A 24005-nucleotide genomic window follows, 5' to 3' on the forward strand; every position below is an offset into this window, starting at 1 on the left:
CACTGACCATCTTGCTTGAAGAACTGGAGTCAGTGTGTACCAACCAGGGAGGGGCCGAAGGGGGCTTCTGTCTCCAGAAAACAGAAATAGAAGAGAGATGGCTGGGACTTGGAGAAGATGAGACGTTCTCAGAGATGGAGGAAATCAGAGTGGGAGAATGGTTGCCTGTGCAAAGAGACTGATGGAGACAGAGGGCCTGGAACCAAATCAATCAAATGTTGATGAGAAAAGGAGAGCTAATAGGAATTAAATGACCCGAATTTAATGAAAAAAGGAAAGCCACAACTGAGCAACATGGCAGCAGTGGCAGCGGCAGCCAGGGTCCAGGGCGTGGTCTAGCACAGGCCGCGGAGCTGGCCGGGGGGCTGGGCGACCCTCGGCGCTGCTGCTGCTGGTGACAGAGGAGAGCCCCACTGTCAGACCACGGGGTGCCGTGGTGCGCAAGCAACTCCCAGCTTTTGGGTAGAGCGCGGCTAAAATCGTGCCTAACAGCAAGCCAGAGGTCTGTATGCATCCTGATGGGGTCACCGAGGGCTGACCTTCCTCAGAAAATCACACCAATGCACGTTCAAATCCTTCCCTGTCTGGTCAGCACAGGACAGCCCAACCCGGTACAACCATTCTGAGATTGCCTTCAGCCTGCTGTGCCCGCACTTCCACTCACAGACCCCTGGGAAGACCATACAGATGAGCCGACGCCCAGTGAGTCCCCTGTGTGCACAAGGCAGCCACCGGCCGGAGGGAGGCCTGGGATCCGTCTGCAGTTGTCTTTGCTGACCACCCCTTCCTGAGAAAGGCAGGCATGGGGCCGGCGCTGTGGTGCAGTAGGCTAAGCCTTCCAGCCCCAGATGCTCCATTTCCCATCCAGCTCTCTGCTTATGGCCTAGGTAAAGAAATGGTAGATGGCCCAAGTGCTTGGGCCCCTGTACCCACATAGGAGACCCAGAAGAAGTCTCCTGGCTCCTGGCTTCTGATCAGCCCAGCTGCAGTCATTGTGGCCATTTGAGTGAGCCAGTGGATGGAAGATCTGTAACTCAAATTTACAAAAAAAAATCGGGGCCGGTGTGGTGGCTCACTTGGCTAATCCTCTGCCTGTGGCACCGGCATCCCATATGGGCGCCGGGTTCTAGTCCCGGTTGCTCCTCTTCCAGTCCAGCTCTCTGCTGTGGCCCGGGGAAGGCAGTGGAGGATGGCCCAAGTCCTTGGGCCCTGCACCCACATGGGAGACCAGGAGGAAGCACCTGGCTCCTGGCTTTGGATGGGCACAGCGCTGGCCATAGCGGCCATTTGGGGAGTGAACCAATGGAAGGAAGACCTTTCTCTCTCTCTCACAGTCTGTCAAAAAAAAAAAAAATATATATATATATATATATATATATATATATATAAAAACCCGACAGATGACAGCTTCCAGGGACATCCCCCTCTCTGGCTATGCTGAGTTTCACTACGGCGGTGAGGGGAAGGGGCTGGTGGGGGACGGTGGCTGAGTCAAGAATCCCACAGGCTCGGCTGCACAGTCGTTGGCAGCCCCTCCCCCTCCTGCCTGCCTTTCCTGTCTCAAGCTTGAAGCTGGACAGAAGTAGCCTGAAGCCAAGCAGCTCTAGGGAAGGCCTGGGATCCCAGGAAGCACCTTATCTATAAGCCGAATGTCTGTGTAAACAAACTACTCAGGCTCACTAACAACAACAAACACAAACAGGACTGCCTCAGTGAGTGTTTTGCTTTTAATCCAGTAACTTCCTCAACTCTTACAAATTCTTCCAATATCAAATGCTGTTTTGCTAGACAACAAAATCAGTTTTAGCAGGCAACAGCTTCCAAATATTTGGAGAATCTGGTTTGGATTGCCCTACCAATACAGAACTGATGCTTCCGCCAAGTGGCAGGGCTCTCTCATGGCTGTGCTGCCTGGGCCCCCCCGGGCCCCCCAACCTTTCACTCGCTGTGACTGCATTTCTGCATTTGCAAGCTGAGGTTAGGAGCTTGGTGACAATGGGACAGCTTTATTTTTATGTGAGAAACCACTAGCTTAGACTAGCACTACAATTTCACTCCATATTCTAAAAACCAAAGTGGACAACTGTCAAAAATGCTTTGATAGGGCAATATCCTGAAACGTAACGGGCCCAAGTTGGGAGAAGCTGAAGCGAACAGGGATCCCGCAGGGATGCAGGAGTCTCTGTGACAGCCACGGCCCACAACCCCACGACTCTGTCACGCGGCAGCGTTCCCTAAGTGCAGAGAAGGAGCAGAGACACGGGCTTTGGAGTCGGGCAGACCTGGGCTGGAACCCCCAGCTCCGTGTGGTTCTGGGACCTTCCCGGAGTCCCTAATGAAAGGCGGACAGTCAGCTCTACTTCCGGGGTGGAGGTCGTTAACGAATGGCCCATGGGAAGATGTTACCAAACGCCTGGACCCCAGCCAAGGCAGTCTGCTTTCCGAGGACGGCAGCAGCATATCCCCAGAGAGTACTTCCCGCGGATGCATCCTCTGAAGATCAGGTCTGTCTCAAACACTCAGTTATCCAAAAGCCTCCACTCCCTCTTAGGTCTGTTTGTTTTGTTTTAATGGTGTAATTCATTTGAGTCCGAAGCACGTGAGAAGGTCCCAGGCAATGTAGACAAGTAAGGAAACAGAGAAATATGGAACCACATGTGACACAAAGCTGACTCACGCGGATGGAACGGCTGCACAGAATTAACATCAAAACATCTAAAACGAGACTTGGTGTAGGAATAAGCTATTTTAATCAAGCAAAAACAAATTTATATTCATTATTTCTAAAAATAAAATTAGACTTTTCCAACCCTTAACATCTGCATTTAATAATATCTTCTAACCAAAATACAGATGCTAAAACAGCAATTACAATATATCTTGTACGGCATACAGTACGTCCACTGTTTACACTGACTTAATTCTAGTTGGTCATTATGTACTCGATGCAGACTTCAACATCACTCATCATAAAATTTTCACAATTAACAAAAAATGGGACAAGGCTGTTTTAAAACGGCTCTGCTATAAATTGTATAGAATATACAGAATTACAAAGTCAAGTATTTTTTTATCAAAATATACACCCCTCCCTGAAACTAACACAAGCCATCAACATTTTAAACGAATAGTACAATTATAGAAAATATTTGCAAAATTATTTTTTTTCATGTATAAATATTCTGCCATATTTACTTTGGTCTAGAATTATCAGCATACAAGTCCACTTAAAAAATGTCCACATGTAAGGGCCGAGAGACATCACTACAGTGTCATATTTCATATTTGGAGTTAGATCAGAATGACTAACATACACAGTAATTTTCCTTGATTCATAACCCTAACTGAGATTAAACAAATTAGTTTAATATTGGACTGCTTATTCAATATTCTAGTTATCAATTCAAAAATGATTTTCATAAGCCCTTTGCGACTATCTCTTTAACAAAACCCAAACGGATGGTGCAGGTATACAATATATACAATGTATAAAATAAAGTTAAATTCACTTGCATTTTCCCACTTTCCTCTACTATATAATACTGTATGTAAGTGAAACTAGATGAACAAAAGATAAATGCAGATACAATACCGGGGTTACTTAACGGCAAAGTACTAGAGTATAAAAAGGTCAAGCTTAACCATGTACTCTTCTGGGTGTTCAGATGCATTCTTGCCCACTCAAATCCATACTAAGTCTTCTTCGTGGAGGCATCACAATGCTTGTAGACAGAAACTGGAGTCTCTTGAGCTACCTCTTCATGAGGATAATCTTCCAACTTCGGATGACCTGGGCTTCCCAGCTATCAAATCCAATGAACAAGCATGGCTGCACGTCACCCTTACGCTGGATTCCGAATTCTGCTCCTACCGGTGATCACACAGTAGCAACGTCTGCTCTCTTCCTCCTGTTCTGGCGGTGTTGAAAAACAAGAATCATGAGTTCCAGCTTTCCAGGAACCTGGCCCACAGGATGGAATATCCTGCAGGGCAAATGGACTGAGGGCAATGTTGATGGTGTGGGTTTGTGAGAAAGAACAATGAAAAACTCAAGAAGGTTTTCATCGAGGGGGCCAGAGGCCTGCACATATGAAGACAAAACAATGGGCTTTGTGGGTGCATTTCTGAGCGACAGAAGTAACCGACAGGACCCCGGCCTCCCTCCCCACCCTGCAAAACAAGGTACTGTTTGAGCAAAGGAGGTCATTACTCCCTCTTGCGCATTCAAGCCATTAATAGGTGGGGTTGTGTGGGGGTGCTGGCTGTCCTTTTGCTTTCTATTAGGATGGACTTGGCAGCTGCATCGTCTCCAAGCAGGCGAGCAACTGTAGGGCTCAGGCGTTCTGTCACTTGCAAGTACCGCACGTGTGCCTGGCGCTAAATCTCCAGGATGCTCCTTTCGTGGAGTTTGACTTGAACTGTTAAGTCCGTCTGGAACAGAGCCCCGGGCCCATGGCCTCAGGATGGCTGGAAGACTGCAGAGGGTTTCAGAAGAACGGGCGCCTTCTTCATTCTCCGAGTGAGGCCACTGCAAAGTGACACACGGCCCAGGGACGCACAGGGATGCTCCGGGAGGGCTTTCGCTCGTAGATAAGGCGTGATGACCTGTGTCTTCTGTGACTTCAGGGCATCAGTTCTACTAACAGCTCAGCCACGGCTCCCAGTGAGTGGCACACGCATGCTCTTAAGTTGTGATCAAAATGCTCTCTGCTGATTTCCATGTCAGCCCTCATTCGCTGCAGATCTATTGCTCACGGTGATTTTCTACAGGGACTATGGACAGGTAAAAGTTACCGTGACGTATATATGTATTTTACAAGGTCTGTGTGGCGGACAAGTAGTTCTAGAGGATGCGTGAGTGTTCTGTTTCAGGTTACTCTGTATACACGTATTTTCAGTTACACTGTGAAGCATTTTCACGTGTGTCCGTTAACGTGAACACGTTTTAGGAGTGCGGGAGGTGGATGGGGATGAAGACTGTCACAGCTCATTTACCACCTGACACCTGGAAGAGGCCATCTCCATGGCGTCTGACCCTTATTTTTCTCCAGTGACTCAAGACAGTTCAGCAGCCGGTTCCCATTAGCATTTACCAAAAAGTTTTTAAATTAGCCTAAAATTAAGCTCCTTTTTTTTTTTTTTTTTTGCCCCCACTGGTAGAAATACCAACAGCTAAGAACTTCATTAACTTTCACAAGATACTTGGACTATTGGAGGATTCAGCTATTTTGTCTTTCCGCACTTGGCAGGAAGTTAACGCTAAAACCCGAAGTAGACGTTAGGATCCTTTTCCGGGAATTTTTCACCAATGACTTTTTGTTTGTTGGTTTGTTTTACGCTTCACTCCTTCATGACTGTTATGTGAACAAAACAAAACTAAACCTGAAAAAAAAAAAAAAAAGCTAAAAGGGAAAAAAAAAAAAAACCCTAGCGATTTATTTATCAGAAGATTTTTCTAACTATTGCCACTCAAAGGACAACATTTCCGACAGCGGTTTGTACACGATCCTTTTGGTCATTGTCCTCTGCCGAATCAATGCAGTGCTGATTCTCCAAGGAATCTGAGTTCTCGTGGCACAGGTCGCCTGTTTTCTCCTGCTGACTCGGGCTCTTGAATAAGTGTTTCTTTTGGTGCATTCCCAGGGCGGCGGCGGTCTTGCAGATTTTCGGGCACTGGAAGCAGGCGAAGCCTTTCCCGTTGTGCTCCCGGATGTGCCTCTGCTCGTGGTTCCTTTTCGTGGAGAGGTACAGGAAGCTCTGGAAGCAGAACTGACAGTGGTAGCGCTTTTCGCCGGTGTGGATTCGCTCGTGGATTTTGAGGGTCTCGTTCAGGGTGAAGGCCTTGTTGCAGTACTGGCAGATGAACTCCTTCACGCCCAGGTGGATGCGCTCGTGTTTCTGCAAGTTCCCTTGCACCGAGAAGCACCGCCCGCAGGTCTTGCACTGGTAGGGCTTCTCCCCGGTGTGGCATCTCATGTGCATCTTGAGCGTGGAAGGGCTCTGGAACTGCTTGGCGCAGAACTCGCAGACGTAAGGCCTGGACGTGAGGTGCCGGTGGGGCCTCCCTTGGGCCGCAGCCCCTGACGCTTTGTCTCCGTCGCAGAGTTCACACTGCAGCTTGGGCATCTCTTTGTTTTCCTCCTCCTCCAAGGCCTTGTCCGCAGGAGCCTTGCCCACGGCACAGTCCAGCTCTGCGGGGAATTTGCACCTGCTGCTTGGGCTCCTGCTTCCGTGTTCTCTCCTCCAGTTGACTTTCCTCATTTTTCTCAACTGTCTGGACTTCTTTTTGGGTTTGTAGTTGTAATAAGGGCGCCACGGTTTGTCGGTGGAATCCTGGTCACTTGCATCATCGTACACCTCGCTCATCTCCACGCACTCGGATTGGCAGAGCCCCAGAGGGTTGTCCGCGTGGGTCTCCGGGTCACTCTCCTGTGGCAACGGCTCCTCCTGCATCTGACACTTGGATCTTCTCCCTCTTTTGTAAAACAATTTAGACCCGAGGATGTGCCTTTTCACGATGGCTTCATTCCCAATTTTCACTGTTATTTGGCAAAGGGGTGCAACATTGCTGTTCGTGGAGGTGCCCGGCAGGGCAGGCTTTGCAATGTAGGTCTCAATTTTACTGGTTTCCTCGGCGGCACTGGGGGCTTTGCTCGGGGCCCCTCCAGGATCAACCACGTGTTTGGACTCCTCTGGGGTCTCTCCTTTGTTACAAGCTACAGCTTTCTTTTTCTCCTTCAAGCTTTTGGGTCTGCCTGCCAATCGACTCCCTTTGTCCGGCTCAGCTTTGCTGTCCTCCTTCGAGGGCTGCTCGGTGGCCGGGTTGGCAGGGGCCTGCTGGCTGCTGCTGGTCGTGGCGGCAGCGACAGCGTTGCTGTGCACGATCACCGACGAGAACTGGCTGCTGTGCACGATGACCGAGGGTGCCGAGCCGCCGTAGCTGATCACGGAGGCTGCGTTCTCACTGCTGCCACTCAGAGGTAAGACAGGTGCGTTGCCTGCCTGGGGGTTAGAGCTGACGGCACTGTCGGTGGAAGGAACCGACACCTCGCCCGAGTAGAAGTTATTGTCAACATCGACCTTCATGGTCTCCTCTCGCCATCTGGTGCCCTCTGCGTTCTGCACACTGGCAGCAGTGGGCGTGTCCTGCCGGGCGCATGTCTCCAAGGGCACGGCCGGACTGCTGGTCAAGGCACTGACACTGCCCTGGAAACTCAGGCTGGGTAATTCGGAGCTGTGTGGGTTTGGCACGACGTAGGTCCCGGGTGCCGACTGTCTCACTTGACTGCTTTCTCGAGCATTCTGGTAGGAAGCATGTCGATAGCTCTTATAAGGAGCCCTCTTGCACTTCATCGGCAGCAACCTGTAGAGCTTGTACGGGTAGACGCTAGGCTTCAGGCCACCGTTGGCGGTCTTCTTACTGATGGAGAGTCTGTGGTCTATGGCGTGGAAAGACTTTTGGTGGTTCTTGAGTATGTAGTAGGTCATGAATGTCTCCAGGCAGAAGATGCACTGGTACCGCCTTTCTCCCGTGTGCCAGATCTCATGTCTCGTCCGGTACTCCGCCAGCGCAAACACTTTGTTGCAGTAATGGCAGGGATACGTTCTTCTCCACGAGTGGACATTCGCGTGTCTTCGGAGGCTGGACAGAGTCACGTAGCTACGTTTGCACACGACGCAGCTGTAGAGCATTTGCCCGTTGACAAACTTTACCATGTGGTCCGTGTCGGGCAGGGTGCTTCCGGGACTGGCAAACTCACCCATCCTGTTTTCGGGTAATAGAGGCTCGGGGCCTGGGAACGCGCCGCCATTCTGTCCGATGGTAGGGTAGTTCTCCAGGAAGCGCTGGTTTCCGCCAGGCACGGGCATGTGGCTGGACCGCATGCAGATCTGCTCGTGTCGATCCAGCCTGTTCAGGGTGGTGAACTGCTTGTTGCAGTACTTGCACACTAACGGCTCCTGCGTGGGCTTGTGCAGCTGCATGTGGGCACTGAGCAGAGTGCTGCTCTCAAATGATTTGGAGCAACAGCTGCAGTTGTAGACGAGAGGGGGCACCTCGGCCGCCGGCGGCCCAGGGGCGGCCGGGGGTTGGTTCTCCTCTTCCCTGGAAAAATGGCCACTCCCTTCGTGGTGGCCGGGAGATGTCGAGGGAGGGAGAACCGCAGGGGGCTGCGGGCTCTGCTCCTGGGTAACCTCCAGGCTGGCTGTGGCGGGGGGTGGGACGTTCGCTGTGGACGACTCGGGGTCTGGGGCCAGGGAGAATGGCTTGGGCTTCCGGCACGGCTTGGGCTTGCCCCCAGGCGCCTCGCCGTTCTCCTTGGCCGTTCTGCCAGGCGAGGCGCTCTGGGGTTCGTGGGCAGGCTGGCCTCTGTAGGCCTCGGCTATGGAGGACACGGCGTACGAGTGCTCGGCGAGCGTGCGCACAGGCTCTGCCTCGTGGCAGGCGTCAGCCCGTTCCAGGCACAGGCTGGCTGTCCTCATGGACTCCGAGACCTTTTTGAAACTCGCCCTGAGGTCCAGGGGAGAAAACATGTTGTTGCTATTTTCCGTCTCGATGATGGAAAATGCGTTTGTGATCCTGGGCCCGCTGGTGACCGCTGGTTCCTCGTGCCTTTTGTCATTTTTCTCCTCCTTAACCACGCCCTTTTCCGTAATGCAGAAGACGTAGGGGCCCGGGGAACTCGAGAAGCTGCGATCGGTGAGGTCTTCCAGGAAGGAGATTCCCAGCTTCTTCCCAGCAGCTGCGAGGTCGGTGACGGTTTCCTGTCTCTTGACGACGACCGTGGAGCTGTAGATATAGTTAAGGATTTCTGTAAACACTTCGGCCTTGAGGTCGTCCAGCTCCAGGACGTGACTGGAAATGCAGATGGTGTGGCTCCAGAAGATGTTCTTGAAATAAAGGCTTGAGGCGGCCAGCACATTGCTGTGCGCCTTGAACTTGGTGTCTTCCACGATGATGGTGACGTCACACAGGATGCCCCGGATGCGCTGCTCGTTCAGGATGGACAGCACCGTGTCGCTGTGCAGGTCGTCCTTGAGGTCCCTGGAAAGGGACATGACTGTCATCTGAAACAGAGCAGAGAAATGGTCAGGGCTCTTCCGCAGGTGGCTTCGTTATTACCGCGGGACCGGCAACTTCTGTGAGAAGCTTTTTGTGGGGGGCGGGGGGAGGGAGAGGAAAACTCAGGTACTTAATCTCGTCCTGCTGCTGCCCCCAGGACTTGGAGTCGCCATGAGAGGCTACATCTTTTTCTCGCCCCAGCCTGTTTCTCATACCATTGCAAATAGCTGTTGTAGTTGGAAATGCTCCCAGAACTCCTTCCCCTCCTTTCTCGAGTGGCAGCTACCTCCACGCGAGCAGCTCGGGGGGAGGAGCGGAGCTTGGGCTTTGCTCTTCCTTGCATTAAGGGGCTCAGCATCCCTTGAGGCTGCCGCACTCAACTCCTGCAGCCGGGCAAGGCTGTGGTCTGGCTGCAGCCCCCTGTTTTCAGAGACGACTCGGATCAGCTGATGCGAACGGAATTCACCAAAAGCTTTCCCTAAGTAAGCGGTACCTAGGAGTACAAAGGTACGACTGCGCACAGCAGCAGGAACTTGAAGGAGCCACCCCAGCTTGTACTCCGAAGGGGCTCTCGGTGGAGAGCTGCAGTCTGAGTGGCCCCCCGCTGGGGGCGCCCTGCCTCTCGGTCCCGCTCCGTTTCTGATCGCCCCGCCGCTGGAGCCACAGAGGAAGCCGGGGGTTTTCAGAAAGAACTCAGCGAAGTCCCGAGGCCAAAGAGCAGACAAGACACGAAACCAGGAAATCAGTGCAACCTAAAGGCCCAGTGGCTCTTGTCCTGGGCTGAGCGTCCCCTCTCTGGTCTTCCCTCTTCACCTTCTCTTAGGCGTCTATGTCAGCTTGTGTTGCTCCCTGCGGCCCTGTCCCGTGAGCCCGGGAGGGCTGGAGTGATAGGAACTGACCCGCTAGCGAGGGACAGCTCATGGCAGTGGCTTTCACTCTGACTCACAGCAGAGACACATGGCACGCAGATGACAGAAACGCTACTCTGGGTGATGCATTCTGTTCTGTTCGAGTCTCTTCCATTTGAAAAAAATCTAACAGCAACTCACCAGCTCACCCTTGCAGTTCAATGCTAAAAGCCAAAGCCCCTCTGCTCCGTGGTTTGCACTCATCAGCCGTCTGTCCGGTCTCTCTGCTATGCTGTCTCAAATGACGTCCCCAGAAAGCCACGCAGCCTCTTAACACTTCTCTGAGTCCCAGCGGCAGTGTCTTCCTAGCACTAGAGTATAGCACTTGGCTCACCACGCTTATCTGGATGGAAAGACCAGCTGGCCGCACAAAGAACATCTCTTCACCTTTCTATAAAGCTGCTATTATAAGCTGTGCCCATTATGTTATTTAGTGTCTTTTATGCAAGGATCCATTGGATGATAAATTATTTTATCGCAACCAGCCATAGGCGCAAAAGTACCCTGGCCAGTGGCACATTCTTCAGCGCAGATGACGAGAGCACTGTATTCTCCATGCTTCTCTTCAAATCTCGACAAGGGAGCTTAGAACTTTTATCAGTTGTCACCGTGCTTCTCAAGCCTCCGGCTCTGATGTGACTATTGCTGCACTTTCTTTATGAACACTAGTTCGGTTACTCCTGTTTACCCTGCCTTTAACTGTAATCTTCTATGAATATTTTCCAGAAGCGTGGGGTATTATTTCTATACGTAAAAACAGAATAGGAAGAAGTGGAATCTTTTTTTTTTTTTGGAGTTTTTTTTTTTTTTTAATTTACTTGAAAGAGTTATAGAAAGGGAGGGAAAGACAAAGAGAGAGAGCTTCCATCTGTCGATTCACTCCCCCACGACTGCAACGGCCAGGGCTCGGTCAGGCCGAAGTGGAAAGCTTCCTGTGGGTCTCCCATGTGGGTGGCGGGGCCCAAACACTTTGGTCATCTTCTGCTGCTTTTTCCAGGCCATCAGTAAGGAGTAGGATTGGAAGTGAGCAGCCGGGTCTCGAACTGGCGCTCATGTGGGATGCCGGCGGCGCAGATGGCAGACGCACCCGCTACACCACAGCAGCGGCCCTGGAAGTGGACTCTTGACGGCTTCCTCTGGGCCCCTGAAGGCAGGGAGGCCACCTCTGAACCGAGTGCAGGAGCCTCTCTTGTACTGGCCCACAGACCAGCAACACTTCCAGAAGCTTCTCTTCTCTCCCTTGAGGTCTCACGGCTCCAGGCCTCTGTGGCATCTACTCTCTGCACGGATTCACACATCCTTATGCCGCTTGGCTTCTCTGAAACCCGTACTTCATTTCGATTCTTTTCCCAGCCAAACTGGACAATGTCAGATCTGTCAAAACACACGCTCTGTGACTCAACAAAGCGGCTTCTATCTTGGCTTTGGTCCATGCTGATGTCATCTACTGTCCTTCTGATTCAAAGCTACTGATTCGTCCAAAACACCCCCACTTAAACAGCACTGAGAAGCGCCCACGAGGCTCTGCTTCCAACCTGGGGGGGAACAGTGGTCCCTCTGCACCTCCGGGGGATTTGGTCCCAGGACCCTGCCACGGACTCCGAGATCTGCAGATGCTCAAGTCCCTCACTGTAAAAGGTGCAGTCATTGCACGTAATGATGCAATCCTCTTGTGTACTTTAAAGACCTCTAAATTACTTCCGACCCCTAATGCAATGCAAATGCTATGTAAATAACTGCTCTACTGTATTGCTTAGGGAATGACAAGAAAATAAAGACCTGGATATATACATATATATTTTTTTTTCTGAGTATTTTCAATCCACAGTTGGTTGAGTCCCTAGATGCAGATCCTGTGGTTACAGAGCACCAACTGTGCAGTATTTCGCATCAGGCTAATAAACAGTCCAAAGTGTCCTGGCTCCTATTTGTAACACGAGGGGGTTTCAGAAAGCTCATAGAGGGGCCAGCATTTGTGGCACAATGGACTATGCTGCCACCAGGGACAGCCATATCCCATACTGGAATGCCTGGCTTGGAGCCCTGCCTCTGCTTCTGCTCCACTTTCCTGCTCATGTACATTCTAGGGGTCAGCAAATAACGGCTCGAGTACTTGGGCCCCTGCCACCATGTGGGGGACCCGGATGGAGTTCCTGGTTCCTGGTTTTGGCCTGGCCCAGCCCCAAGTTATTGAGGGTATTTTGGGAGTAAACCAGGAAACAGAAGATTGATATCTTTCTTCCTCTGCTTTTAAAATAAACAAACTTTTTTTAAAAAGTGTTTTAAAAAGTTCATGGAACATTCCTACTAGCTGATTTTTTTTTTTTTTTTTGGACAGGCAGAGTGGACAGTGAGAGAGAGAGACAGAGAGAGAAAGGTCTTCCTTCCGTTGGTTCACCCCCCCCCCCCAATGGCCACAGCGGCCGGTGCACCGCGCTGATCTGAAGCCAGGAGCCCGGTGCTTCTCCTGGTCTCCCATGCGGGTGCAGGGCCCAAGCACTTGGGCCATCCTCCACTGCACTCCCGGGCCACAGCAGAGAGCTGGCCTGGAAGAGGAGCAACCGGGACAGAATCCGGCGCCCCGACCGGGACTAGAACCCGGTCCTCTAGGCGGAGGATTAGCCTAGTGAGCCGCAGCGCCATCCTACTAGCTTTTAAGTCCATTCTCCCACAAACTTTTTGAAGCTTGCTCCTAGACAGAGCCCCATCCATTTCTGTAGGATTCTGATTCTTTTCTCGAGTTGTTCAATTAGGATTGTGAGCAAAATGCCAGGGTTAACACTTAATAGATTAGTCACGCTTAGAGCTAGAATAACATATGTGATAACAAGGATCCCTGTATGTGTCACTCAAACATGCTCAGAGCTTTGGGAACTCCACGTGCGTCATCTTTCAGAACAGGTACATTGTGTGGCAGAAATCCTTTCAGCACCACAGCTACTAGAAATGCTAGCCTGCCATCCATGTCACCCAGCAGATTAACCAGGTGTTAACAACGAGCACGGCCAGATCTGGCGTTCGGCTGGCAGGTGTGAGAGGCCAGGCAAGCCGCTGCTCCCTGGGAGCTCAGAGCGCCCGGGAAGGGAAGAGGCCCCCAGCGGGGCCAAGGACATGACGTCAGGAGACGGACTGACAACTTCCTACTTCTATAGGCTCTGGGCTGCTGGCATCGATGAATAAACCAAACGGGCGTGGGAAGGACATTTGAAGCAGAGGGAACATTAGGGACAAAACCAAACAGAAAATGATAAGAAGAGTACACTGTGCGTGAGGGCTGACGAGGAGGCTGGGGGAGGCTGGAGAGGGCGTATAACGCCCAGCCAGTGCACAGGTCTCAGGACACATCCCTCGATGACGCAGCGGTGAAGGGAGGGGTCGGGCCAGACCCCAGTAAACGATGTACCGCAGCCGTGTTCGTCAGCTTCCCGTCACTACGCAGAATACCCAAAGCAGGCGACTTATGAACTAAAGAGGTTTACCTAGCTCACAGGTTTGGGTACTAGTAATCTCAACAGCACGGCACAGGTTCTGCGAGGGCCCACCCGTGCTGGATGGTGCCAGCCCATGTTTGGGGGGGAAGAAGGGAGCCAGGGAGAGACTGGCAGGGCCAGGATCGGCCTTCTGTGACAACGCTCTCTGGAGAACTGCAAAGGATCATGGGAAACCACTTTCATCCCTTCGAGGACAGGCTGCCAACTGACCTAAGGCTCTCCCAACAGGCTCCACTTCCCTAGGCGGCCACCCTGAAGACCAAGCTTCCAACACATGAGCCTCTGGGGGTACAAACAGCATCCAAATCACAGCAACAGGTCCCAGGGAGCCACTGAGAATCACATCAGATCTGTGTCAGAAAGAACGCAGGGGGCAGGCGGTGTGCTGAGGGCTCAGGCGGAGGCAGCTTGGGGTAGGAGACCAGACCATGTTTTAGTGGTCTAGGAGGAGAGTCCCCCACCCACCCAGAGTGAGAGCCTGGGGAGAGGCAGATGGCCCCGCTCCCCAGCTAAGAAACTGGGATGGGAGGTGAGAGGTGGGCGTGGTGGTGATAGAAATGTCTGAACTCAAAGTTTATTTTAATTCCCTGGACAAATATCTATTGAACAACTGCTCAGCAGCAGGCATCTGTTAATTGCTTTAGAAAGATAACGGTTGGGGCCAGCGCTGTGGTGCAGTGGGTTAATGCTATGGCCTGAAGCACCAGCATCCAATATGGGTACCAGTTCGAGACCCGGCTACTCCACTTCCAGTCCAGCTCTCTGATATGGCCTGGGAAAGCAGCAGAAGATGGCCCAAGTCCTTGGGCCCCTGCACCCATGTGGGAGACTTGGAGGAGGCTCCTGGCTCCTGGCTTCGGATCGGTGCAGCTCCGGCTGTTGTGGCCAATTGGAGAGTGAACCATCGGATGGAAGACCTTTCTCTCTGCCTCTCCTCTCTCTGTGTAACTCTGACTTTCAAATAAATAAATAAATCTTAAAAAAAAAAAAAAAAGATAGCGGTTTGTGCCTCTGAACAAACACTTACTGCAAACCTACTATGTGCTTTGGACAGGGGTTTGTAACCCAGCTATGCGTCAGCATCGCCTAGGAGAGGGCTCTGCAATAGCAGATCACAGGCTCCTCCTCCGTCGCTCCTGCGGAGATGCTGGGTTAGACCAGCTCGGGTGAGACCATGGGATCCATTTGCATTTTTACTTTGTTTATCAGTGAATAAGTAGTACATTCGTGTGATCTGAAATTGCAAAGGCACAAAGGTACACCCTGGGAAGGCCTCTTCCCACCTTGTCTCAGGTAGCTTTTAACCACCTAGCGGCCCCAGGCCTTACGGCTGATACCACAACCCAGGGCCGTAAGAGAAACACGGTTCTGTCCATGAAAGCTTGCTGGGTAGCAGGGGAACCAAGACATCTTCAGGAAACACTGCAAAACCAAGGCACCCGGGCACAGTGATCACACAGGCAGGGAGTCGTTAGCAGGTCTGAAGGAGGCCCAGGAAGGGGTGAGCAGCAGGCAGAGGCGGGAGGCTGAGCACACCCCTGCAACAGGACGCCAGGGGTGGAATTCAGCTCTGCAGATGCAGACTAAGGGAGAAAGAGGACTTTCAGGCAGAAAGAGCTGCTGCTTGCCACACCAGCGTCCCATGTCAGAGCGGGTTTGAACCCTGGCTCTGCTTCTGATGCAGCTCTCTGCTCGTGGGAAAGCGATGGGTGATGGCCCAAGTGCTTGGGCCCCTGCCATCCACAAAGGAGACCCAGATGAAGCTCCTGGCTCCTGTTTACTGCCTGGCCCAGACCCAGCTGTTGTGGCCATTTGAGGGGGTGAACCAATGGATGGAAGATGGAAGATCTCTCTCTCTCTAACTCTGCCTTTCAAATAAAGTAAAATAAATATTTCTTTAAAAATAAATGGAGAAAAAGAGAAAGAGGTCAAGTCAGAATTCCATGCCCTCAAGAAATGTATAATCTCAGTCACCACAACATCCTAAAATGGAAAATCTGCATAGTGCTGGAACTTGCTAAGGAAGCGATCCGAAGACCCCAGCCCCCTCCCAGGCCGGCGTGTTCTGTCCTCAAAGTGTCCAGAGCACCGTGTACAGGTGGAAGGTGCCACGGCTGAGGGCTCGGCTCCACGCACCCCTGGCGCAAGCTTGGAGACCAGAGGGGACCCATGGCAGGCCACAGTGCAGATCTGGTCCCCGCAGGTTTTGTCTGGTCCACGCTAATTTTGAAACCCTAAATTTTGAAAAACTTAGTTAAAAATGTTGAAAATCTCTTTAAGATTTAACACAAAATCAGTGTGCCTTTTCTTGACAAACAGGAAGACCAGGCAACACTGGAGCTGTCGCCTGCTTGGCAAGGACTGCAGCTGAGAAGCCGGGTCCCCTCCCACGCTCGCCACCTGCCCCGGCAGTCGTGCGCGAGCGGCTTCTCCCAGCAACGTGGCCCGCCTGGCTCCTGGGGCAGCTTCAGCGTGTGTGCCTCATAAAAATGGGAAGCCAAATGTGTTGGGCCTACAGATCTTACCAGACGTACTTCAAGGGTATCCCTAAAACGAAAACTGAAACTTCTAAAAGAACCTACAACAGCAGGGCGTGCTTATTTCAGCAAAACCAGGACTTTCTGACTTGACTCCTCCCACTACATTTCTTCACCGATGGTAACTTACAGCAGAGGCCTTAGGAGCTCCGGAAGGAGCAAGGCCAAAAAGCCTCAGATCCACACTGACCCCCTCTCCTACATGCAGCAAGCAGGCCCCCATTCTCTGCCCCAGCTGCTAATACAGCCCCGCCCTGCCTGGACTGCTGGACACAGCGCTATCTGAAGACTCCAGCCATCTCTCCCCGCAGCTCAGCAGCTCCGCCCCAGAGTCCAGCCTTGGCCTCGGCCCAAACCCCTCCCAGCTCACACTGTGATCTCGCAGGACCTTCAGGACCAGCCCAAGCTCTCCCTCTATCTCTGCAGCCCAGCTTTAGCTCGGACCCCCTGCCCCTTCCCGCCACTTTGTACTGTAAACACCACTAGTCTGTAAGGGAAGGGGCTTTCTCTGCTGTGTGTTCACCTGGGAGTGCGCCCCTCCTGGGCTTCATTCTTCTGAACACACCTGTCTGGCTGCGGCTTCATGTTCCACATCTCCTTTCTCGACAGCTCCCGCCAAGGCAAAGCCCACAACAGGTTTCAGAGAAAGCAGTGTGCCTTAGAAAGAAGACGGGGGCCAGTGCCTTGGCACAGTAGGTTAATCCTCCGCCTGTGGCGCCGGCATCCCATATGGGTGCTGGTTCTAGTCATGGTTGTTCCTCTTCCCGTCCAGCTCTCTGCTATGGCCTGGGAAAGCAGTACAAGATGGCCCAGGTGCTTGGGTCCCTGCACCCACATAGGAGATCAAGAGGAAGTTCCTGGCTCCTGACTTCGGATCGGTGCAGCTCCGGCTGTAGCGGCCATTTGGGGAGTGAACCAGCGGATGGAAGACCTTTGTCTCTGTATCTTCCTCTCACTGTCTGTAACTCTACCTCTCAAATGAATAAATAAAATCTTAAAAAAAAAAAAAAAAAAGAAGACGGGAGGGAGTGGGCGTGACTTTCCTACAACATTTTCTTCAAAGCAAACTTTGTGCTATAAGTATCCTCTTCTGAGTAGTAAAACCAAGACAATAAAAAAAGAGCATGAAAAAGGCTAGCAAAGATGTTCTAGATGCAGAAATTTTGGTAAGCCAAGATTTTAGAAAAACATTTTTAAATTAGCTAACTGTGGTCATTTGACTTATGCTATGGTTTTCCTGAGTTGGTATTTTACCCAAAGTAACTTAAGATACACACCTTTACAATATATACACATATGTGTGGGCCCATGTATATGTATGAATACATATATGACCAAATAGATGAACATATGCTATACTTAAATATTTCTAAAAGCACAGATACATAAACATAGGAAGAATACGTGACTCAGTGTCCACAGGAGGACATTTGAGAGAGCATGGAGGGAGGTATCACTGATGACTGCTCTGCAGACGGGACCACATGCAGACGGCTCCCAGGAAGTCAGAACGAGTGCTCACCCGCATTCACACATCTAAACGCGAAAGCAAAATAAAACCCTCTGTGTCATGATACAGAATCTGCCTTGTAATTTTAAGTACGTAGATATGATTTTAGATGAAGCATGCCTTATAGATGTATAAGGTGCTCTTGAGAATTTTATAAATGTGTGATGAACACACTTTATGTACCTCTGCTTCCTATGAATGCCCCGGGAGATCTCGGGGAATGAGCGCATTTGGAATCTGCAGCTGCTCTGCCCCCTGCCATGCCTCTGCCTTACCTAATAAACTCACAGGCATGGGCACCTAAGATATTTTTGTTGATTACAATGGTTTTCTTTACCTGCTGGTCAGAATTACTTAGCTTTGACAAAGAAAGAACCAAAGAAAGAAAGGAAGGGAATGTCTGTTCTAGCCCCGTCCCCAAGAGCTCCCTGAGGGCAGGGCAGATCCTACCCACCTCCGGCTCTGCGGCCCTCAGCACCGTGCACTGGCGAGGTTGACGGGGGCACAGGGGCACTGGCTCCTGTGACCCTGGGCAGCAAGTGGCTTGCAAGCACACACTGTGCTTCCAGCAGCTGCAGCTCTGCAGCCATAAGGAGACCCAGAGGAACCCGAGAGCTGTTCTTTAGAGGCTGCAAGACTACTAGGAAAATAGCAGTTACTTCCTGTCCATTTTCCTCCTGGTGTCTTCTAACCTGGTGGTTCCCAGAGGATGTTTCATGGACTGCAGGGCTGCCAAGACTGGGCGGGTTCAGGAGGCAAAAGCTATTTTCAAAGTAACATTTAGCTGTTATTTGCCTGTTTTACTATGTTGTCTTGTGCAGTAATGCTATAAAAGTAATAACTGGTCAAACTGTGGGAACCGTAGCAAGTGTCAGGATGGTAGCAACCAATTGAGGGAGAAATTATTATTGTTATTGGCTCTTGGCTCCTGAATACTCAGCTTTTCAATATTCTGTGTGATAAAAGGAGAGATACAAGGAAAACACTTCTGCAAATATATGACGACTGCCTTGAGGAAAAGCCCTTGCGTGGCTCTTTGAGCCTGGAGCAGAACTAGTCAGGTTTCTTTTCATGAATGCCATTTTTTTCCTAAAAGAATGACAGATAGACAAGCTCTAGTTATTCAGACCTGTATTTGATCAAAGGTTTTCTTGCAAATGGATGGGGGGGGGGTGGCACTGTGGTGAAGCGGGTTAACACCCTGGCCTGAAGCACCAGCATCCCATATGGGTGCCGGTTCTAGTCCCGGCTGCTCCACTTTTTTTTTTTTTTTTTAAGATTTTTATTTATTTATTTGACAGGTAGAGTTACAGAGAGAGAGAGAGAGAGAGAGAGAGAGAGAGAAAGGTCTTCTTTCTGTTGGTTCACTCCCCAAGTGGCTGTAACGGCCAGAACTGTGCCGATCCGAAGCCAGGAGCCAGGTGCCTCCTCCTGGTCTCCCATGTGCAGGGGCCCAAGCACTTGGGCCATCCTCCACTGCCCTCCCGGGCCATAGCAGAGAGCTGGACTGGAAGAGGAGCAACTGGGACTAAAACCGACGCCCATATGGGATGCCGGCGCCACAGGCGGAGGATTAACCTAGTGTGCCACTGCACCGGCCCCCCCCCCCTCCGGCTGCTCCACTTCTGATCCAGCTCTCTGCTATGGCCTGGGATAGCAGCAGAAGATGGCCCAAGTCGTTGGGTCCCTGCACCAGCGTGGGAGACCCAGAGGAAGCTCCTGGCTCCTGGTTTTGGATCGGCACAGCTCCGGCCGTAATGGCTATCTGGGGAGTGAACCAGCGGACATAAGACCTCTCTCTCTGTCTCTACCTCTCTCTGTAACTCTTTCAAATAAATAAAATAAATCTTTAAAAAAAAAAAAAAAGAAAATGGATTAGGTATCTTACAAAGATATACTTTCTCTGCTGTCCCACAATGCTGGTTCCCATTCTAAGATTTTTTTTTTTTTTTTTTAAGATTATTTTATAGCTGGCGTTTCTGCTCACTGGCTGATCCTCCACTTGCGGCACTGGTACCCTGGGTTCTAGTCCCGGTTGGGGCGCCAAATTCTGTCCTAGTTGCTCCTCTTCCAGTCCAGCTCTCTGCTGTGGCCTGGGAGTGCAGTGGAGGATGGCCCAAGTGCTTGGGCCCTGCACCCGCAGGGGAGACCAGGAGAAGCACCTGGCTCCTGGCTTCGGACCGGTGCGGCATGTCAGCCATAGTGGCCATCTGGGAGGTGAACCAATGGAAAGAAGACCTTTTTCTCTGTCTCTCTCTCTCACTGTCTAACTCTGCCCGTCAAAAAAAAAAAAAATTATTTTATTTATTTGAAAGTCAGAGCTAACAAAGAGGGAGAGAGATCTTCTACCTGCTAATTCATTCCCCAGATGGCCATGATGGCCAGGGCTGAGGTCGGCCAAAGCTAGGAGCTTCATCTGGGTCTCCCACATGGGTGGCAGGGGCCCAGACACTGGAGCTATCTTCTGCTGCTTTCCCAGGTGCATTAGCAGAGAGCTGGATCCAAAGTGGAGCAGCCGGGACATGAATCAGCACCCACATGGGATGCTGGCATTGCAAGTGGTGGCTTTACCTGCTATGCCACAATGCCAGTTCCCCTAAATTACTTTTAAATAAATGATTTAAAATTTATTTTCTCAAAGTAAATCATATATAGGCCCATGACAGCTAAAGAGAAAGGGACAAGAAGTGTGGTAAAACATAAAAGAATCACTCCTAGAGACAGCTGGAGCTGCCGCAGGATGGAAACCAACAGATACACCTGCAGTCACACAGGCACAGGGTGCTTCCGCACGGCTGTGGAAAATACAGCTAAAATATATTTGTTTTGGTAAAAAAAAATTGAAATTTTTTTCATAACACATTTTTTTCATGAGTTTTTTGAAGACCTCTTGTGTGCATGAATTTCAAAAACTTTTTGCATTAAAACAAATTTCTTACAAACTTTTTTATTTCTTTATTGAAGGCGTTTTGTGCACACTCTCTGCAGCTGACCTGCATTTTCCAAGCTCGTCTGAGCTGGGCCAAAAAGGCAGGTGGACCAACAGTGTCTGCCAGGCTGCGGAGGGTTCAGGAGGACCTGGCCTTTGTGGGCAGTGCCCCAACCTGCACTCTGCTCACAAGGCCCTGCACTCTGCTCACAGGAGCCTGCACTCTGCTCACAAGGCCTTGCACTCTGCTCATGCGCCCCTGCACTCTGCTCACGGGAGCCTGCACTCTGCTCATGCGACCCTGCACTCTGCTCACGTGACCCTGCACTCGGCTCATGCGACCCTGCACTCTGCTCACGGGAGCCTGCACTCTGCTCACGGGAGTCTGCATTTTGCTCACATGACCCTGCACTCGGCTCACGCAACCCTGCACTCTGCCCGAGCGAACGACCACTGCCACAGCCTCACGGCCAGCTTCTGAGGCGAGCTGACTCACAGCAGGCGTTTGCCCACAGAAGCCAAGCCACTCATCTAGTAAAATCCAAACCCTCCCCAGGACATCCTCCACGGAGACTGCTTTTTTTGGGCATTGGTCCATTCATTTTGGGATTGAATTCTCAAGCAAGGGAAGAAATTCTTGCCAATTATCTGACCCTCGAGTTCCCAGGATCTCCTGTGTCACTCAATCCTCTTCCTGCTGGTTCAGGCAGCTTTACCGAAATGTACAAAAGTAACACCAACTTAAAACAACATCTTCTACACAAACGCTCTCATCATATGAAAACTAATGTTAAAGAAAACCTGGACGACCTCTTTCTGTTGTTAACCAACAGATCTAGCACACAGCATCGCTCTTTCTGGTCCCGTAAGCAAGACCCGGTGTAACTCTACTGGTAAATCCTAGAGACATTCCGCAGAGGAAGGGAGGAAGCCCTCCCGCGTCTGTCCTCGGGGAGAACTAGAAGCTACTTACTCAAGACCACTAGGGCCAGGCTCAACCCCGTGTTTCTAAATCTCCTGATCAGAGGGAAAGGCCAGGAGCCGTGCAGCCGGCGGCCCCTCGAATGCTACCGCGGTGTCACGGCAACACTGAATCCCTAGCTCCCGGGACAACGTTCTCCGCTCTCTCTACTGCAACCCGTCTTCTATAAAAAGAACTAAGAGCTAAAACCTAACTAAAAAAAGACCGCACTGGATTAGGACACGGACCTGGAATCCTACACACGTGGGACGCGCTGTCCATGTCGGGCCGGCATGGGGTCCCTGTGGAATGCTTCGGCGAGCCGGCTCCGGCGACCCACGCACATCTTTGCAGTTCACTTTCTCAGAGTCACATTGGGTGAGTACGTCAGACCACACGTGACGCGTGTCAGCAGCACACTCACTCATCAGATCTCCCCAACAGATTATAGAACAGAAGCCCTTTATGCGGTGGGGCTGTGATAGGAAAGGGAAAACACCTCTTTGATTTTGCCCCGAACGCAGCCCAGCGAGGGGCAGAGAGGAGCTGCATTTACCAGACTTTGATGCATTTAAGCTGTCGGATCCGTGAGGGCCGAGAATGGCAAGGGACGTTTCTTTTTTTTTTTTTTTAACTGAAATCCAGCCCGTCCTAAAGGGATCCTGTATCAGGAAGCCGCTCGAATGCCTTCAGCAGAGTGGGAGGCTGGCTGGGCCAGCCTCACCTATCACCCTGAAAGGCAAACATTCCATCTCCAGACTTGTAGACGCGTGCACACAGATGAGGAGAGCGAGCACTGTCAGATTCGGGAATGGTGCCGTGGGCTCAAATCTTCTAGGTGGCTTGTTTGGAAAGATCAAAGGGGGAAAAGGGCCTGAGTTTGTTGTTGTTGTTTTTTGAAATGCAGCAGTATCTCGGGGCAGCCTGGTCCCCTGGGTTCCGCTCAGGATCCAGCTTGCCCACGTACCTGCTTGCTCTTTAAAGAAACCTGGCAAACAGGTTTAGGGAATCTATCACTGCAGGTTTCCAGTGCTGTGGCTCCCCTGTTTTTTTTTTTTTTTTTTTTTTTTTATAAAAAATTTCTTTTATTTATTTGAAAGGCAGAGTTAGAGAGAGAGAGAGAGAGAGAGAGAGAGGTCTTCCATCCGCTGGTTCACTTCCCAAATGGCCACAACAATAGCCAGGGCTGGGCCAGGCCAAAGCCAGGAGCCAGATATTCCATCCTGGTTTCCCATGTTGGTGGCATGGGCCAAAGTACTTGAACCATCATCTGCTGCCTCCCAGAATGAACTCCCAGGAAGTTGGCCCAGAAGCAGAGGAGTCAGGATTTGAACGAGGCACTCCCATGAGATGCAGGCGTCCCAAGCGGTGGCTTAACCTGCTGCACCAAACACCTGCTCCCAAGGGCATTTTTTGATCTGAGTGCTATGGGACTGCAGGCAGGTTTCCCAGTAGGGGTTTCCTGTCTCCTGAAACTTCTCATTGTAGGGGTCGGCTTGGGGGTTCAGGGGGTGGCTGTTGTTGCAGCATAGTGGGTTAAGCCCCTGGCTTGGATACCCACATCCTATATCAAAGTGCCAGTTTGAGTCCTGACACCTCCACTTCTGACTCAGCTCTCTGCTAATGCACTCTGGGAGACAGCAGACGATGGCTCAAGGGCTTCGGCCCCTGCCACCCACATGGGTGACCCAGATGGAGTTCTTGGATCCCGGCTTTGGCCTGGCCCAGCTCTGGGTCTTGTTAGCATTTGGGGAGTGAACCAGTGGATGGGAGGTATCTCTTGGCCAATCTCTGTTTCTCTACCTTTCAAGTAGATACAAATAAATAAACTCTAAAAAAATTAAAAACAAACAAGAATTTATTTCAAAGACCAAATACCATTTTCTTGTGCACCCAAAGGGCCGGCTGATTTTTGAGGGTGGCCAGTTCCCCTCCGCCGACTGCTCCCTGTCGGGGAGGGCAGACGGAGGGCTGCGGTACCTTCTGGCTTGGGGACAAGAATGAAGCTCCAGCTAGCCACTGGCAGCTTCTCCGAAAATGGACGGAACACCAGCTGCTGCTCTGGATTGAATAAATCCACCTCTTTGCTGCGCCCCTGCTCCCCCCCACGCAGCCTGTGCCCCTGGCTTGCTGGGGACTCCTGCCAGACTGTTGCTGTGGATTCGTTCTGAGAGGAGAAGCGTGGTGGGGACAAGAGGCACGGAGTCACCACACAGACCCCGGGAGTCGGGTGAAAGCGGGCCAGAGGCGAGCAGCCCGCAGACTCGTTTATTGCAGTTGGTGCAACAGCTTATATAGCTGAGGCAGCCAATCCAGTCAAGGGGCGGTTTATGCCCTAACCAATCACTGCCTGTTGCCAGGCAGGCTCCCTTGCCAGGTGGGTTCTGAAGCCATTTCCTGAGTAACTGACGATTGCTCACCAGCGGCCATCTTGGCACGGCCTTCTCATTCCACCACATTTACCCCTTTTCATTTATTTTTGAGCAATGGGAGGCATGATCCTTGGCCACACCATTGTTGACCCTGTTTCCATGTGGTCTCCATACGTGGAGGGGCTTTGGAATTTTTTTTTATAAAAAGCTTTTAATAAATATAAATTTCTAAAGTA

General features: G+C 51.2%; 1 long non-coding RNA gene across 14 annotated transcripts in view; it reads right to left on the reverse strand.

Moving 5' to 3' along the window:
• The window catches only part of ZBTB38 (zinc finger and BTB domain containing 38), a 112758-nt gene that overhangs the window by 18934 nt on the left and 69819 nt on the right, over positions 1-24005 (reverse strand). For 10 of the 14 annotated variants that reach the window (XR_001794623.3, XR_001794622.3, XR_011388183.1 and 7 more), the window contains one exon: positions 2728-9066. The exons of 3 other annotated variants lie outside the window; for them this stretch is intronic. This is a non-coding gene — a long non-coding RNA (zinc finger and BTB domain containing 38). Of the gene's footprint in view, positions 1-2727; positions 9067-21645; positions 22448-24005 lie in introns of those variants that run through there. One more of the 14 variants, XR_001794617.3, reaches the window with a different exon arrangement.

The sequence above is a fragment of the Oryctolagus cuniculus genome, chromosome 4 (genome assembly GCF_964237555.1).
Source record: "Oryctolagus cuniculus chromosome 4, mOryCun1.1, whole genome shotgun sequence".
In the NCBI taxonomy this organism is placed as follows: domain Eukaryota; kingdom Metazoa; phylum Chordata; class Mammalia; order Lagomorpha; family Leporidae; genus Oryctolagus; species Oryctolagus cuniculus.